The sequence below is a fragment of the Camelus dromedarius genome, chromosome 13 (genome assembly GCF_036321535.1).
Source record: "Camelus dromedarius isolate mCamDro1 chromosome 13, mCamDro1.pat, whole genome shotgun sequence".
Taxonomy (NCBI): domain Eukaryota; kingdom Metazoa; phylum Chordata; class Mammalia; order Artiodactyla; family Camelidae; genus Camelus; species Camelus dromedarius.
Window position 1 is genome coordinate 40,456,705 of NC_087448.1, and position 13,163 is coordinate 40,469,867.

Genomic DNA, 13,163 nt, shown 5'->3' on the forward strand with positions numbered 1-13,163 from the left:
TGTCAAGAAAGAGCAAATCCATTGCATGCTAGTATTTTTAGAGTGTATTATTGTTTTATCGATTGAAATTAAATCAGGCTGACCCCCTGAGCCCTCACGAGAGCTGTTTTCGCCTTCCTACAGGTGATGCTGCTCTGGTTGCTGAATGTGCCCTTTCCCCAAAATTGGTTTTGGAGTTAAGTCACCATCAGTGGAGCCCTCTCTTTAAAAGATGAAGAGAATATTTGCTCCTTCTCCCTGGTTGGGGACTTGGATGAGATGAGGTAACAGATAAAGGATGGAGCCCCACCTCATTCTAACACCCACTCGTTCCGTTCCTTTCTCCAGGGAAAAAGAGTACAATTCAACACTATAAAGATTGATTGTGAGCAAATGAGATAGACAGGACAACCGATCATTTATTAAATATCCTTTCATGCCAGAAACAAATGTATTATACACACAAAAAGCACACAAAGCACGGTAGTACCGTGATTACAAACGTGGGTCTGAGATCGAATCCTGCTCTGGAGTGACCAGTCCTGTGAGATGGAGAACTGGTAGGTCGGCTTAGCCTCTCCTGGGCTTGTTTTCTGTCCTGCAGAGATGGGGCTCGCTAGGCGTCCCTCCCCCGTAGGGGTGCTGTAGGGTGTAAATGATGCGCGTGGGCAGCCCGAGCACAGCTGCTCGTTCCTCGTAAGTGCAGGAGAGCATAGCTTTTGCAGTGACGGCTTTATAACAGCCCCGTGTAGACTCTCAGTGCTCCGAAGGGATGCCTTGTGGTTTGGAGATGGGATTCTCACTTCTGTAAATATCCAAGGATAGTGTAATTGGGCCCTGCTGATTTGAATCTATTCTCTAGAAAGTACATATTGTAGATATATTTTTCAAGCATGCATGCTTTTTTCTTTTATTATTTATAGTTCTACCCTCTCTCTTGGTGTGACTTTTCATGGAATCCAGGAAACAGTCCTAAGCCACCTGCCTCTTCACACTTCTCCGTGGTGGTTTTCTTCCCTGACTAGAAGAGGGTTCTGCAAAGGAAATTTTCTTTGTTCCCCTTTTCTTGGAGTCTCTCTGTCTGTCTGCCCACCTCTCACCTGTCCAACTGTCCATTTCTCTACCCACTCAATCTTCTGACTTGTTCCAAAAAGCATTTCAGGCAGCTTACAGAAGAACAGATACCAAATAAACAGGTGAGATAATGGGGCCAAGTTCAGACAGTGAGGCTATGAGGCGAGCCTGTGTGAGGGTTGCAGGCGTGAGAGACACGCGTCTGCCCTGTGACTTATAAGATCGACAGCAACAGTGTGCCTGAGGCTCCCAGCAGACACAAGGAAACAGGGTTTGTGGGAGATGCTCACTGGCTGTGAAATAAATAAGTGGCTGAGGAGAAGCCCAGCCTTTCCAGCTACTAAGGCTTAGGAGAATATTTTGAGTGTCTTCAACATCAGTATTTCATCTTTTCTTTGTCAGAGTTCTACATATAGTTTGTTACATTCTGTACCTGGGAATTTCTCCAAAACTTCTTCCCACGTGAGTCCCATGGCTCGGGAATGGGGTGGTTCTGCTCATTGACGGGGGTTGGCCAGAAACAGAAAATGACAGCTTCAAAGGAGCCTGGGATTTGTCAGTTATGTTTTGTCAGTACTGTAGAGTTCAAAAAGTGCTTTCACAGTATCTCTCCATCTGAGGCGGCAGCGTGCTCTCTTACCAGCATCAGGAGCTCAGAGCCACAGGATTGTGGGGGCTGACTGCACTGCCGTCAAGACAGCCAAGCTAGTCACTGCAGGCGTGGTCCTTTCATGTAGTGCATTTCATGTTCTTTAGTAGAAGGTTTCAACAGGCAGTTAATTAACTGAGACAATTAACATTTAATAAATATGATGCTTTGTTGAAAAGACAGTTATAGACAGAATATAAGCTCTGAAGGCTTTAAAAACGGTTTCATTACTGAAATTTCAGTAGGGGAGATACACAGTTTATCTTATTTATGCCTCTCTTTTAAAGTAACAAAGAAACAAGACAGAAAAGGCAGAGGATGGTTTCTGTTCTTCCTTTCTGCTTGCAGGTGCCCTCCCTCCAGTAGCATCCATCCAGACACCAGCACTGACACTGGCCGTGCTCAGAACTGCCTCAGCCCTGAAGACACAACTGACGAATAGAAGGGGGCCATGCCCTGTTATAGCAGGTGCTCTCACTTTGTGGATCCTTATGTAACTGAGCGGTGTTAATCAGGATTGCCCGTTCTACATTGTGTGGCGCTGCTGCAGTGTCTCCTAGTTACTTGTTTCTGTAAGTATTCATGTATTATTCCCCACTGCTTGGTACTAAACGTCTAAAAATGCTTTTTTCACATGAAAAATAATGTGCATTTAATATAATAAGTCTGAAAAAAGGGGCAAAAGAGTCTATCCTGGTCCCGCTACTCAGAGATAATAATTAACAATTTAACATTTATTTTCTATTCTTTTCGTCAGTGTGTATCATCTCTGTCATAAAAACCAGTGAGCACTCTCTCCCTGTTTACTGTTCGGAGACCTCCATTTTCCATTCGGCTTATTACATGTTTTTCTACAATATTCTATCTCCCCTGGCATGATTTTTAAAGACCAGTGTAGCATTCTGTCTTATGGAGGCATCGTCCATTTTACTTCGGACTTAAATAAACTTTAAATTCCAAGTATACTTAACTGAAATACTGAAAAGAGAACTGTGGTGGTACAGGAAGGCCCCTAACTCCCTTCCCATTATTTCGTGAGAGTAAAAGCTGTTGAAAATTTGGTATATATATTTCATGACCTTTATGCCTATGAGATACATATATATATACACATATGAGAAATCAATGTATAGGTGTGTGTATATATGCTTTATTTAAAAATGAGACCATACTATATGTTTTTCTGCAGCTCGCTTTATTCACTCAGGGGTATATCATGGACGTCCTCCCACTCCAGACTCACCCGGTCCTTTCAGATAAATTGGAAGGGTCTCCTGATGTGTCGTCTCTTGTCCACGGACACATTTGGTGGGAGAGTGCTGCGGACAAGGCCCTAGACCACGGCGAAACGCCGGCTCCATCAGCGTCCGCAGCTCACCTTGATTTACCACATCATTGTCTTGATGTTGGACAGTTAAGTTTTCTCCATTTTCCACTGTCAGAAAGAATATTTGAGTTGCATCCTTCTTGTACGTACATTCCTGTGATCTTGTATGTGTATTCCTTTAGTTAAGGCTTCTGGAAATTTAGTCCCTGGATGTGACATTTACATTCATCACAGACTCTTTTCAAGTAACTAGAAATTCCTTATCCATTGGGGAATGAAAAAATGCACAATTGCTTATGTAACCAATTCTCTATCACTGGATATGATTTCACTTCAGTTTTTCTTCCCACCATTGTAAACAGTGCTGTGTAAATGCCCTGATGTGTACATCTTTTTGGACTGATTTTTTTTCCTAAAGGAAACGATTCGTAGAAGTGGAGTTGAGTCAGCGTGTATGTACGTTTTTCAGAGCTTACAAATGCATTGATATGTCATCCTCTGAAAAAGTCGCTCATGATTTGTTCTCCCACAGATGGACACTAGCTAGAATATCTTAAAAATATTTGCCAATATGATAAGCAAAAGTGCTTTTTCATTGTTTTAGTTTGCATTTGATGACTAGTGAAGTTTTGAGCATTTTTCACTCATTAGCCATTTGACTTTTTTAAAATGAATGATTCCTTTTGTCCTTTGCCCACATTTAAGTGAGGGAGCTTCTTGTTTCTTTGTGACAGCTTTTTGTATGTTATGAAAATTAACTTCGTGACTTCATCAACATGTATCACAGAGCTTTTTCTTGTCATTTCTTTCCTTTCATTTTGTTCAGGAAGTTTTTTGATTTTTGTTGTGGCTCAAACTATTCTTAAGATAGTAACTGTCTTCCTTATGGGTTTTATCTTTGACATTATTCTTAGAAATACTCTCTTATAATGGAATAAATCTCTTCTGTAGGTTTTTTTTTAATCTCTAAGATGGAGATTATAATAGTACATGTTATAGTGAGGAGAAGTTGAGTTAATAAGAGCAAAGAGTTGTATTTGCTGTTACTAGTACTTTTTAATATTTACATCCCTATCTGCAATTTATCTTGTGGTCATTATGACAGGAATAGAATTTATTCTTTCCAGGTGATTCTCTGTCCCAGGACAATTATTGAATTCATACTTTTTTCCTTGATTTGAAATCCCACCTGTACAAAATACTTACATACACTAGAGTCTCTTTTTGAGCTCATGGTTCCCTTTTGTCAATCTCCTTTCCTCACTCCAGCACCATATCTTACATATTGTAAAAATTTTTTTAATAACTGGCAGTCTGTTTTTTTTTTTTGATTCTTTTCTTCCATCCCAAATTTTCTTGTGAAGTATTATTACTTTATTATTCCTGAAGAATTCCAAAATATTTTGTTCAAGTTAAAAAAAATCAGATTGGAATTTTCATGGGATTTTTTAGTAAGTTTTGAATTATTCTTAGGAGAACTTACATCTTTACAAAACTGCTTTTCTCCACGCAATATGTTTATGTCTCTACATTCATACATCTTACTTTAACCCTCAGTACAGTCCTGAAGTTTCTCCATTTAGAATATGGGCTTTATTTTTTAATTTATTCCATATTATTGTTTATGTTTTTGTTAATTTTGTAAGTGAGAATTTTTTGCTATTATATTTTAAAATGCTTAAAACTGACATTTAGAAAGGAAGATTCGGTTTGTCAATACTCACTTTGTAACTTGTCATTTAAAATTGTAAGTATTAAGTACTTGTTCCAGAATCCTTTCTCTTCTATTTTTAAAAATTTGTTTCCAAGATTCTCAAAATGTTCATAGCTAAGTAGTATAGGTGGGGAGACAGATGGAGAGAGGTAGTGTGGCTCACGTACAAACTGTGAGCAGTTTCATGGCTGCCTTTAGGCTGAAGAAGCCGCAGAAGAGCCCAGGTTAGACCGGGGGTGGCTTTGTATGCACTTGAAAGCCAGCTTTCCTGCCTGTATGGTGAAGCCTGGTGGGCGTGGCAGTTAGATGATCAAGGTCCGATGGAGGCCATTGGCTACACAGAGCGCTGTGTCTGTGAGAACTGGAGACCATCGCCATGGGAAATGCTTGGCGCTAGGAACACTGCAGGGAAGCTGGGGAGCCTGTGTGTTAAGGATTTTCCAGTCCTGGGAGTGGGAAGAGCAGACTCTGCATTCAGATCTGAGTTTGAATTCATCCTATTTAGTTTATTGGTCCTCTGACTTTTGTCAAGTTATACATCCTCTTTGAACTCCTGTTTTCTTTTCTCTCAAAACAGGAGAATTACAGCCTGCTGCTAGAGTGTTTGATCAGTGTAAATGATTTGTGTCTATAAGATGCCACGTACAGTCACAATCTCAGTGAGAAATGGGCTGTCACCTCTTCTTCTGCAACTCAGTGCTCAATAAGACATCGGGGGAAAGCCAGTCCCTAATTTTTATGTGATGCAGTGAGGAAAAAAATTAACGTCTTGCCTTTCCCTAGCAGTGTTCTTACTTCTTTGCTTCATTTATCTCTTTCCTCCTTTACTCTCCCATTTCACCTCCTCCACCAGAAGAGACTGAGTCTGTCTCAGAACACTAGATTCAAATTACTTTAAATTTTGGCTCATCCCCATGAAATTACAGTAAAATTAAAAAAAATCTGTACACTTCCCAGACATGATTATATTTGATTTACACACACACACACACACACACACACACACACACAATCAGGCTACCTCCCATTTGCTGAGGGAGAAGGACCACTTTTTCTGAGTTTTCATTCACTGAGCGTGAGAGCAAAGTCTCTTAAGCAGAAATTCACCTGGCTTCTTGCATGGTTTTTTAAATTGGATTTCTGCTTTGTGTCCATAGAAATATTCTCCTATTAGAAGAGGGGAAGTGGAGACATAGATATTCTGCTGAGATATTGGTGTCATCATATTTGAATTGGAAAGGACTTAAGACAGGATAGAGTCGTAACTTTTTATGGGTAAGAATACATGATAGTGTAACTTGGACAAGAACTCGGGTCTTCTGTCTTCGTGTCCACTCGGATGAAGAGGCAACTGGGTGGGGGATGGCAGGTATCCTTGCTTGATTTCCGGGGTCTTGATAGTTTCCATTGTTCAGCTGCCTTTATTTTATGTCCATGTGGCCTCTCATGGGTAGGTCACTATATCCTGATTGAGTTTCTAATCAGCAAAAAGGTCTGGACCCACTCATGGTTCCCAGAGATTTTCTGCTGACCTGCTGACACTTTATATAAATGAGACCTAAGAAACTGCTGGATATAAAATCCTTATTGTTATCGTTTGCCCTCGAGTTCCACAGGAATGGGGTGCTGTCTCAGGCTACCTAAGGCCAGATCTGAACAAAGATATGGTGATAGGCTGTGCAGCTGGACACTCCCCAGTCGAATGGGATTTCCAACTTAGTTTTTAGAATCAGGCAGATTAGTTCAAATCTTGCCTTCACCAGTTATTAGCTTTGTGACCATGAGGAAGAAACTTTACTTTTTTGGGGACAAATTTTCTTTACCTGTAAATAAGTTCAGTATTTATTTTAGGGTTTTTGTTTTAGAATTGAATGAGCTAATTCCCTCATTTATTCCTAAAATACTGATCACATGGTTCTATGCTGGTGACTTAGTGGTTGATTACTAAGGGACTCAGCAGTGAGAATGTGGGAGAGGCTCCCTGGATAATAGAGCTTATATTCCAGGATATGCTTGTAAAAGACTGGATTGCAGTGGATTTTTAGTAAATGTCCATTCCTTTCCTAATCCCCATTGATTGTGTATATATCTTTATACTAATATATGAACAATTTTTTATTGCAATTTACGTCTTTTTGTAGTATTTAAAGTATGTAGCTATAACAAAAATACGTGAAATAAAATGATTTGACTTTTATTTTCTTTTCAATAAGCAAAACAAAATAAAATAGAAAAGAAAAGAAAAAGTTTTGAAGGAGTAGAAATAATTTTATTTCCGTCAAATCAACTCCCTATGTTAGGTTTTTCGGTTGTGTTCTTAAACAGTATACAAAATTGACAGGTTTTGACTTCAGTGTTGATAGCTGGGTGAGTATAGTTTCTTTTTGTGGTTGTCTTTGATGAATTATTTGCACTAGATCATAAATAATGTGCATGTTACATATTGGAAACGAGGAAACAGTGGAGACATACTACCTCCAATGCAGTCATTTTGTTACCGAGTCAAAACTCATTCTGCTCACCAAATGACAGGCCAATAAACAGGGAGATGAGGTGTTGAAGCAAGGAATAGTGACTTTATTTGCAAAGCTGGCAGAGCCAGAAGATGGCAGACTGATGTCCTGGAGAACCATCATCCCCAAGTCAGAATTGAGTCTCATTTTATACTAAAAAGGGGCGGGGCTGCGGTTGTTTGTTGGAAAATTCTTGTTGTATGAATTGCTTGTCCTTTGAATCCGCTGTTCTTGCAGCTGTCCATGTGGATCAAATCATGTTGCCCGTGTAAAACCTCCAAAAATAAAACAAAGTTATTCTCTATTTTGCAACTTGCCATCTCTACATATGTGCAGATGAGTTAGCATCCTTCAAGATCACGGCCAGGAGAATAGGCTGTCCTGGATATTTCAGTCTAAAGGCAACTTTCTTTTACAAATGGTGCAGAGATAGCAAGTCTGAGCCTAGAAAACAGGGCACAGGGTTAAAGCCAAAGGAACAGACCTAACATGGGGTCAAAATTGTTCTTTTCTATTACAATTCCCCTTTCCGCTTCATACATAATTTTAGTAAGAAAAATGATCAGTTTTGTATTTTTGTTTCTTAATAACCGATAAGTGGGCCAACTATATTTTTGTGAGCAGGGATGCTGTGTAGCATAGGGGTCACAGCAAACTCTTGTTGGGGTTGGCCGACCCAGCAACATGTCTGATGCCCCATGAGTGTTGGTGAGGGTCCCCCTAGCCAGCGGCTCTCTTCTGGAACCAGCATATGGGCATTGACTCCTGGAGACCTCATTTTGGGCTGAAGGAATTTTTTTAGATACTGCGATTGAAAAATCACTCCAGCTGGGGATAATTAGGGAAAAAAGGTAAAGGAAAAGGGTTTGGAGTAGAGTAGAAGAGAAGGACATCAGATCACGGAGCCTGAGTGCTTGGCAGCGGGGCTTTGGGGGAGAGGGGAGCAGAGGTGGGGAGGGGTCCGGCTCTGGAAACAGCTCCTGCACCTGTCCCCTTGCCCAAGCCACATAGCTTTTAATTGGGCCACGTCTCTGGGCTGGATGTCACCATTGACTGAACCTTGAGAATCGAAGGTAAGGGGTGGGCAGCACTCACCTAGGGGGTCACTGTGGATTTCGGTCAAGTCCACAGTGCCTTTTCTGGTCATGTGTCTTCATTTGTCCTTTATCTCAGGATCTGAGGAGGAGGAGAAAGGAACTCAGGTAGAGATCCAGGGAGATATCCGACTGTGTTTAGAGAGGACAGACACAATGACACGGGGAGCGAGGACACTTGCACCAAAGTAAAATTAATTCACAACTATTGCTTCAGAGCTGCAGGTGTGAGAGAGCCTAAGCCTGTCTCAGAGTGCAGGGGACAAGCGGAAAGGAATGGCAAAATTTCCACTGAAAATTGAAATTTGGTTAAATAGCTTGCTACTGTTGCTTGTATCACTTGAATGAATGCAGGCATATTTCAGTGGGCATTTATAGGTTCACTCAACCCCACCAGCCCCTCTTGCCCCCATCGGGGATGGGATTTCTCAAGCCCAGTGCCCCTCCTGCTTGGGTGGGCCACGCTGCGTGTCCTCGCCTGGGGCCGCGCTGCTGCAGGGCACTGAGTCCGCGAGGCGCGGCCTGGGAGACACGACAGGAACATCTCTGCTCTCGACTGAGGGCCTCCTTTTCCCCCTGCAGTGTAAAAATGCCGGTGACTGAGTTAGAGGCATGCTTCCAAGCTGTCCGTGTCCTTGCCATTCAGAAGCGGACCCTGGAAGCTTCCGAATTTCTCCAGAATGCGTTCTACATTCACATTCGGCAGGTGAAGTGTACGTCTTTACACAAGTGGAGGAATTACTGCCGTTTTCCTGGAACTTACTCACCACTAGTCCATCTGATTTTTCTGTGCTAGGATTCAGTATGGCCTGCTAAAATATCTGGAGTCAGATCTTGAAACACTGATGAAGAGGATCATTTATTTTATTTCTATATATGATAGCCTTTTACTTTCAAAATTCAGAATTTTTGGTTCTTTCAGGAATTTTTGGGGGGGTTGGCGAAACAACTTTGCTCTTATCATCTTTGAGACCTGTTGCTTTGTGCCTCTCACCTGTCTTCTGTCACTTGTGAGGCGATTCCATTTGTGACCCTGTCCGGGTTTTTCATGGTATAAAACATAAATTCTGTAAAAGTACAGGCCCTTTTACTTCGAAGACATTCCACAAATACTACTAAAATCTGGGTGTGGTTTTAAGAAGACAGAATCATTAGAACATGTACTTGCAGGTTGCTAGTGCAAAATCCCCAAATCAATAGTCTAGCTCAACATCTAAAATCTTTCTAATCTACCTTGGATTTGTATGGATAAGTGAAGCAGTTTGCTAAGAACTCAAGACCAGGGTTAGAATACAGGCTGGTGTAGCTCAGCAGGTCCTCCTGGGCCAGTGCTGTGCCAGAGGGCGGGGCCTTGGGGAAAGGGTAGGGCCAAGAAAGAGGGGGGTCCTGCCGTTCCTGAGCTCAAAGTTTCATGGCAAACACCTTCACCAGGTGAAAAACTTGGAGTTTCTTCTAAGAAAAGTAGGTTTGAAAAGAGTCATAAAAGCACGGGAGTGACAATATCCCATTTGTGTCTAGTATGGGAGAGCGGCTGGGGGACCACTTGGGAGACTCGTGAGTCTAGGTGTGCAGTGTTGGTGGCTTCCACCTGAGCGGTGGGACAGTCAGTGGGACAGTCAGTGGGTAAAAGTGAAGAGATTGAAGGCATCTTTAGATGGTAAAAAGGAAAGGATGAATGATGTCTGTGTAGGTAGGATGGAGTAAGGAACAGGTTTCTGGGTGGATTAATGAGGTAAATGATGGTCCTGCTGTGCTCTGAGGAGGGAAATCTGCAGAGGAAGCTCTGGGGTAAAACTGATGAGTTCAGCTGTGGGTAAAGTGAAAGGCTGTTCGATGTGTGGTCTGGGAGATCAGGTGAGAGCCAGTAGCGAATAGGGGGAGGGGAGAGAGACTGTCAAATCATTTTGTGAGCATACAAATAATTATGAGTAATGATACACTTACACCTCTACATTCTGGATTTAAAACCCATTAACATTTTGCTATATTGACTGCAGAGGTTCCTAATTTTTTTTAACAGAAATAAAATAAATAGAAACAAAATAGTGGAGTTAATGAACATCATAGAGTTGATGTGTGTCCTTGTATGTATTTTGATACCTCATCTGTTTATAAACATAATCTATAAAAAGTTAACTAGTTTAGCATAAGTTTTAAACAGAGGGACGTGACACACAGTGTTGGGGCTTGAAGCTGATCTTCTCAGGCAAATTATGTCGCCTCTCTGTGCCTTAGTTCCATCTTCTGTGACTGCCCCCGGGCCCCTCATCACAGTTGATTTCCTAGACTAGATGTTGGGAGGGAGGCTGCTGAAGGGAGTAAGAAGTGGCAACGGCTAGGGACACTGAAGAGAGACACAAAAAGTGATTAAAGCCGATAAACTCAGTACAAACAAATACTCTCAAAAGAGAAAGAATCCCGCAGTGTTTTGAGCCACTTAGCGTAAGGGAAACAAAAATACTTGGACCCAAAGCTCTTGAGCATGTGAATATTGTGGGTGGGAGGGTGTCATCAGAAAAGGGTTGAGAAAAGGCCTTTTGGTTTCCCTTGACGTTTCCAGTAAGGATGGGGAGCAGAATCGAAAACCCTCCGCTTCAGTGGAAGCTGCTGTTTTGTGTGAAACTGACCAAACTTTGGAGACCAGACATCAGCGGTGCTGGCAAATGAAGAGACTTCGGGATTGGGTGGGGCACTTGCTGTGACTTCCAGGAGACCTGCTGGCTGGGGGCTGTGAGGCTGGCAGTAGGTTTGCAAGGTGACCCGGACATAATCCCTGGCTCTGAGGCTGCTGGTCTGACTAGCAGACCTGGGCACCCTCAGTCCTAATGGGGCAGCTCGGGATGTGGCCTGGGACACCTGCCATGCTGAGGGCGAGAAGAGGGCTTCCCTGAGGGGGTGTCCCTGCGGAGAGTGGAAACGTCCTCCTGCAGGGAGGAAGAGCCTCTGAGCAGGGTGCTGGATGCACAGGCAAGACCACCCTGAGCACGGAGGGTTTGGGGAGCCGGAATTCACACAGTGGCCTGAGCAGCCTTGTTCCTGAGAAACTAGAGGGAGAAGAGGCTGAAAAGACAGGCTAGGGTCAGACCCTGTGGTGGGTTATGAGTGACAGTAAAGGACTGGTCAGGCAGGCACGAGAGAACCCTGTGGGAGTCCCAGCGGGGGCGTCACAACGGAGGGTGTAGCTGAGTTACAGACTTTGCCACTTATTAGCTGTGTGACTTTGAGCAAGATCACCCCACCTCTCTCTATATATCTTCATCTGTTAAATGACACAGTGACAAGCTCGTGTCATCAGAAGGCTTAGTTTAGCTCTTATCCTCTGTGTCCAGTCTTGTCAGTGCTTCCCTGCAAGGTTCTGCAGCGGCTGCTCTTACCCTCAGATGGGAGGGCGTAGAGGGACATTGTAGCACCTGACGGCAGGAAGGGGTTGCTTTAAAACCAGACACGTAGCCGCCTGCAGCTGCAGGCCTGCAGGCAGTTTGATTGATGGTCCTGGAGAGGACTTTGGAGGCCTTAGCATCGTTTTAAGACTTGTTTTCCCTTGGGGGCAGCATTTGCCTTTGCAGATTAATGTTGAAGATTTGGGCTTCTGGCAAAGCTGTCTTCAGAGATGGTTATATACGTAACATATCATATAAAATAAAACGCTTTTATTTAATGTGTGGGACTTTGCAGCTGTTGGGAACAGCTCTGTTGGCCTGGTCTCCACGGAGGACACTAGGGGTCAGTAGAGCGTGCGGGAGGGCAGGCAGCCCGCCATGCTGCTGCGGGGTGTTCTCCCCAGCACGGCACTCTGCTGAGTTGACTCTTCTCTGAGTTTGGTTGCCAGATGAGCAGACAGCAAATTAATGAGTTCTGGTGGGATTGTATAATGACAGGAAGAAAGAGGGTCCCGTAGTTTTTCTGGACTAGAACATGCTTTTGGTTCCTGATCCAGTGTGTTCCATTACAGAATTGATGAGTTGTGTCTATTCTGGGACTTGTCGACTGAAAGAAATGTGCAGCCTGAAAGTTTAGAGTTATGCTTTATTTGGCGGGAGGACTCGAGGCGGGATGACAGCCTTCAAATCTGTCTGAGGGACTGCTCCCAAGAAGTAGGGGAGGAGCTAGGATTATATAGGAACTTTACAACAAAGACCAGGGAGTTGGAAGAATAAAGATTGCTTGTTATCTAAAGAAATCCAGGCATCTCAAGTTCAAGAATTTAGTGATTTTCTTTGTATGGGAGGAAGTAAACATTTTGGCTCATTGAATTCATTCCTTTTACAAGCACCTAGTTATCTAGGGCCAGTATTCTGTCCTTTCTTATTCTGAGTCCCCTCAGCGGGCACCATTCTGAGTGGCTGCCTAGGCTGAGCTATAGGCCTGTCCTCCCTGGGAGATGGCGGCAGCTGCTGCTGACTTGGTTTCAGCATTCTTTGTTTACTGACATGGTTGCAGTATTTTCATTCACAGTGCTCCCCGTTGGTCCTAAATTCGACCAATATTTTGAGAGACATTTCATGACCAATTTTGTCCCAGGGTGCTATGAAGGCTCATTCCTAGTTCAGGTTGAAGAAACTTCTGACCTGCCATTCAAGGTGTTAGGTGTTTTTATCAGGCCTTGTTGATACTGAAAGTTCTCTGTATGGCCTGTCTTACTAGTCTATTATGATCCAGGAAATGTTTACCCTTCGTTGCTCATTCCCATACCTAGAATCACACTGTTATAATTATTTTATGCAGGGTTATAAATTTTATGTATTTCTTCAATATGATTTGCCATCATCAATCTTGTTGTAGGCCTAGCTACACTTTGGGGAACGTAAGAGAA

At 42.9% G+C, this 13,163-nt stretch overlaps 1 long non-coding RNA gene across 1 annotated transcript in view; it reads left to right on the forward strand.

Moving 5' to 3' along the window:
• LOC135322773 (uncharacterized) overlaps positions 1-13,163 on the forward strand; it is a 56,542-nt gene that overhangs the window by 27,467 nt on the left and 15,912 nt on the right. Inside the window, exons 3-5 of the long non-coding RNA XR_010383608.1 lie at positions 124-263; positions 2,051-2,274; positions 8,933-9,056. This is a non-coding gene — a long non-coding RNA (uncharacterized LOC135322773). The remainder of the gene's footprint in view (positions 1-123; positions 264-2,050; positions 2,275-8,932; positions 9,057-13,163) is intronic.